This window comes from Neophocaena asiaeorientalis, unplaced genomic scaffold (genome assembly GCF_003031525.2).
Source record: "Neophocaena asiaeorientalis asiaeorientalis breed wild unplaced genomic scaffold, Neophocaena_asiaeorientalis_V1.1 scaffold571, whole genome shotgun sequence".
NCBI classification, from domain to species: domain Eukaryota; kingdom Metazoa; phylum Chordata; class Mammalia; order Artiodactyla; family Phocoenidae; genus Neophocaena; species Neophocaena asiaeorientalis.
Window position 1 is genome coordinate 2,464,834 of NW_020175669.1, and position 5,646 is coordinate 2,470,479.

Genomic DNA, 5,646 nt, shown 5'->3' on the forward strand with positions numbered 1-5,646 from the left:
TTGTACAAGAAATTGAAATGGAGAGTAAAGGTTCCCAAAACGGCAGTCGGTCAGTCATCGGTCATATTGACCTCCCCTTCATAGTTCATCTCTCACGCGGAAACTGAGAACTTTGCTCCAAATAGAATTGTGGAAACACACTGCCGCCTTCTTCCCTCTGTTTGGCATGCTTGCGACCCAGCGGACGTCTCCCCAAGACCCCTGACAGCGGCTAGTCTAGGTTGATTCGATCATCTTAGCGGTGTGTAGATTCAGTGCGACCAACTTTCAAAACAAATTGTTCATAGTAGATAATCAACACCTTATGGATTTCCCAAGCGTTCCTTCAGAGCACCAAAAAGATCAGGACCGCGGGAGGGCTGGTCCTCCTCCACCTTGATTAAGGCACAACCCAGCATTGTATGCAACTTCAGAGTAAGAGAACTGCATGCCCAGTGTTATGCACAGCGACCCCAGCATGAAATAAATTCTGTGTCATGGTTTCTGTATAGTCTAAAGCAGATTTGTTTTCCTGAAGCAATCGGAGGTTTGCAGAGACACGCTTCTGCATCTCGAATAAATATAGTATTTCCCCAACAGAAACAGAGGACAGTAGCTTGGCTTTGGTCTGATTCTAAAATTAGTGGTGGGGTAAGGGGTGGGGAAGGATGATATTTTTGAAAAACACATGCTTGAGATGAAAAAAAAAATGCAACATCTCAAGCTCTCACTGCAGCTCGCAACATTTCCTGGAAAGAGAGCAATGCTGCTTTAGTTCAACACCCTCCCCTCCCTGGGCCCTGGCCCTCAATAATAAACAGCTGACATTGGAGATGAAGCATGGATTTGGGTTTTTATTGCCTTTGGCAGTGTCGCGATTCAGTTCTGGGCCCCTGGTCAGGCCCTCTGTGGCTGGGCTGGGGTGAGCCTGAGCCCTGGCTCCTCTGATCTCAGGGACCCACCCAAGGTGCTGGCTCTCCTCTCACTGGGGGAAAGCCAGGACCGCCACCTGCCCCCAACCTGCAGATCCTGTTGGGTGGGGAGAGGGAGGCAGCTCTCAGAAGGTATCGGTCAAAAATGACACTAAGACGAGCCCATCCTCTAGGGGGTTCACCAATACGGAAACTTCTCCGTGGATCCATGCCATATTCATGACTCCTTGAATCTGGTTTTGTCGGAGCTCCCAGCTCCCACCCCCGCCACTGCCCTTCGTGCAGACCATGGTCACCTCCCTCCTAGGGCCATTCTTGAATCTGATGGAGCCAGAGGCAGGGGTCTGACTGGTCCAGGTGCCCTATCCAGCTGAACCCTTGCTGGGCCCAGTCTGGTGGTCACCTCATCACACACCCCTCCCTCAGCCTGAGGCATCTTGGAAGGGGTGGAGCCCTCTCCTAGGGATGCTGATTTGCTTGGGTTGTTCACTTGGCTTTGGCTGGGGGTAGAGTGGGGGATTGGGGTTCCAATTCTTTTCCTATCCATTCGAGAATCTCCGGTGGAAAGTCCCTAATGGTCATGGCACTCCACCTCTGAGCATTTTACAGATGAGGAACTGAGGCCCAGAGGGGAGTGATCTGACCAGGGCCACAAACAAACGGGGGTCAGTTTCCCCTGGATTTCCGTTCCCTGATGCCTCCCAGCATGGCCAAGACAACGATCATATATGGGTGGGTGGGAGGCTGAAGGTGGGTGTCGAATTCTCACCCAATAGTTTCTCACCCCTCTAAGCATTTACCTCACCAATGTGGGGCGGGGATCAGTGGAGCAGTGAGCATGGCAAGGCCTCTGCCCACGGGTTATGCAGCCGAAGAGCTGCCAGATCCACACCATGTATATAACAGCCATTCATAAGCAGCAGGATGTAGAAGCCAAGTAGCCTCAGCGGCTGCAGGGAGGACAGAGTTCCCTCTCGCCCTGGAAGAAGGGCCTCTGGTGGACTCAAGTGGGACTTGACACGTGGCTGTTTGCAATAGGGGTTTTCAGGGACACAGCAGCTAACGGGGAACAGGGATTAACATACATTGAGCTTCTGCCATGTGCAGGGCATCTGAGACAAGTGGTCTGATGATGACCCACAGTAATTCAACATGCTCATCTTAGAGGCAAGAGGACAGGCGCAGAGAAGTAAACAGCTCAAAGCCACACAGCCAATGAATGATGAAGCCAAGATTTTAACCCAGGTGGTCTGACTCCAGAGCTCAGGTGAAGCTGTCTCAAGCTAATTGAGGCCTTGCTGGGGCTGGAGATGGAATTGATTGGAACACCGGTCCTGAATCCCAGGGCCCTCAGGCCATGGGTATGACCGAAGGCCCACTGACACACTGCTCTGAGCCTTCCACACACACATCTGACCACCTCAATTTTCTGCATAAACACCTGTTGCCCTAAGAATGAAGTCAGAGCTCCTTAAATTGGCTAGCAAGGCCCCCCGGCTCTCCTCTCCCAACTCTCAGCTCTCCGTGCTCTGGCCGCTGGGAAATTCGACCCCTGCCGCAGTTACACGTGTGCCCCTTAGGACCTGGAACCCCATCCCATTTCCTGACTCACTGTCTACCTCCCAACTTCAATTTCTCACTAAGTCACTTCACTCGGAAGTGGTGGATGGTGATGGAGGGCTTTCTCTGAGCCCCAGGCCTGGATTCACCGTTCTCAAGCACAGCCTCCTCGAATTTTGGCCTGATGGTCCACTGGGACTGAAGGTGGTAGGGCGTCAAGGGAAGCTGGGGTGCCTGCAAGGGGAGACTGTGTGTGGTAGGTTAGGATGTAAACATCCTGCTCACGCCTGGTACGTGGCTGCCCTTCGACCATCACTGCAGGGGCTGCGGGCCCAAGACCTATGAGCACACGATGGGGTCTCACTCCCCTCTCCTTTTCCCTTCCCTCGTTCTCATGGGGTGCGGCAGGGGCGGGGTGAGGGATATGAAGGCCAATCAACTTAGTCTATAGGGAAAAAGAGTCATTCTTAGAAATAAGTGGGCATTTTCTCATTAGCTAATCACTGTCAAATGGTTGTGCTATCCACAGCATAGTTACCAAACTTCTGTAAGAAATGAAAGCAGAGGATGGGTAGGGGTGAGGGGATCGCAGAACCCACTCGTTTAGCCTCCTCACCTATGGTGACCCTAACATGCTTATTGGGTACTTTCTCTGTCCCAGGACCTGTCCTTAATGAAGGGATTCCAGAATTGGCCAAGACCTGGTCCCTTGCTCTTGAAGAGCTCAGAATCTAGTAGAAATGAGGGGCTTGGACATCTACAAGTCTGAGAATAACCAGTAGGGTTCAAAGGGTCCAGAAAAGAGTCCAACAGACCCTCACCCCACTGGCGCTTTCAGGCACTCATCAATCTGGCCAGTGAACTGATGCACAGAAGCCCCGTCCGCCACTGTTAGGGAGGGAGAAATGGAGGAACTGGAGGGGACTGGACAGTCTGTGGTGTCATCCGGTGCCAAGAGCCATTCACTCTTGCACGCATGGATTAGCTGGGTTCCACATGCTTCTAAGAAGGGTCTGGCTCAGGTTCCGAGCAAGGCTCCGAGATTTAGGGCTGAGGCACCACCTCACCCTGTTTCAGGCTGGGAAGGAGCCCCGAGACACTTTCTTGCGCCCACAGGGAAGACTTGGGAGGGGCATTAGAGCTCAGCAGCAGAGGACTTGGGATTTGGGTTTCTTCCAGCAAGTGCTGAAAGAGGTAGGGGGAACTCTGCACGGCCATGCAGTGAAAGTGTGCATTCCTCGGGAGTGTAAACCCTGTCTGGGAGGTATGGGCCTGAGGACTTACCCACGTGGGGTGGCCTTCCAGTGCAGACCACCCAGTCTGTAGGACAGTGGCTGGTGGCCAGTAATGGTGGACTTGCTCCAGTCTGGGTCATCTCTGGGCCATCCAATTACTCCATCTCTGAAGGCTTGGTCACCTTGGCAAAACCAGCTCAGATTGCACAGAGATGTCCTTCCTTCCATTCTGGAAGTGCTTTAGAGGCTGTACTGGCCTCTGCTGGTTCTGGGAGGTGGGGGGACAAAGGGCTTTGCTGGCCAGGGCAGCGATGTTTCTAGGGTACAATACTGGGAGCAGGACTCCACGTACTGGTGTTCAAGGTCAGCCAGTGGCCGTGGGTGGTCTCTAGGTGCAGGCCTGGGGAGCTCAGGATGGCCCTAATCCCCAGTTTCCTGAGTCGAACCCCCACTGGTCCCAGGGCCACCCCTTGTCTGCCCCCCTTGTCTGGCTCGAGGCCCTGGATGGGTCACCTCCCAATCAGGACCCTGGGCCAGGAGTGAGGTGTATGGCCTTGACATGGTCCCTTTCCCTTTTTAGGCCTCTGTTTTCCCACATGAACAATGAAAACGTTGGATAAGATCAGTGGTTTTAAAACTTTCTCAAGGACCCCTTTGTCAAGTGAAATCTTACGTGAAGCCTGATATACACTGTAAATTGAAATGAGGCTGCTGTGAATAAGGTGGAGGGTGGGGACCCAGACCTCTGTCTACTTGGCCTTCTTTTCCCCACAGCCCACAAGGTGGCCACTGAGTTCTCAGGAGACTGCTAGGGTTCTAGAATGCAGTTTGACGGCCACTAGGCTAGAAGGTCACTACAGGTCCTCCATGTGCACATGGAGTCCTGGGGTTTCATAACATCCTCAAGCCCTTGCCGCCTAGTGCTCCCAGATCCAAATGCTCTCCTGAGTCAGAGGGAGGTGGTGTGGGACACGCCACAACCCTGGCTGGCTAGCTGGAGACACTGCCACTCAGTCCTCTGGGGAAAGCCACTTTCTGAGGCCCTCTGGCCAAAGGCCTGCTGCCAGCCACAGCAGAGAGAAAGCTGCTATGTCCCCCAGAGCCATAGCTGCCACCCAGGGAAGCCTGAGGCCTGGGGTCTGGCCTGCTCCCCACTTCACGTGAGGGCCCTCCTCCTGCAGAGGCCAGGGCCTGGGGGCAGATGTCAGGGGTCAGGGTCTTTCCCTGAAGAACCCCCTTCCCACGCTGTGTCTGTCCCTCACCCGAAACTACAGCTTGGCAATTACAGTCACACAGACTAGCTCCAGAGTCCTTCCTGGCTCAGATGAAGACATTGATCTTGGGAGTTTCATTGGTTCTAGATTCCTTTGTTTGTCCCAGGGGTCTCCTCTGCCCGGTCTTTCCAGAAGTTTTGTCTCTTCCTCCACTTACTCATCTATACTTCCTCCACCCCCCACCCTCCCTCCAGAGCCTTCTCCCTTGGTCCTAGTCACCAAGACAAGAACTCCTTCCTGTCCAAGTAACCAGCCACCTGATCAGGCTTCCTCGATATACTTGAACCAGCAAACTACATGCTCTGGGTGCTGAGAATGAAACCCCAGGAGAGGCCTGTGGCTGCCCTAAGCATAGCCTATAGGAACCTTTGTCTTGCTGAATCAAAGCCTGCTGGGGCAAAACAACCACTGGGGACAGAGCTGGGCTCTCTGTCCTCACCAGCTAGGGACAGGCTGGAGCCTTCCTCTGCTTCCCATGTCCTTGGGTGAGGACTGAACCCTCATTCTCACATGCTGGGCAGAAAGGATGTCCATTCCTTGAGCCCAGACACTGGGCTCCTATCGTTCCTGTCTGGTCAGCCCACCCAGAGTGCCTCCTGAATCCTTCGCAGGCCAACACCGCAACCTGACAAAGCATTTCTCTGGGGACACTTTGGGTGGGTAAAG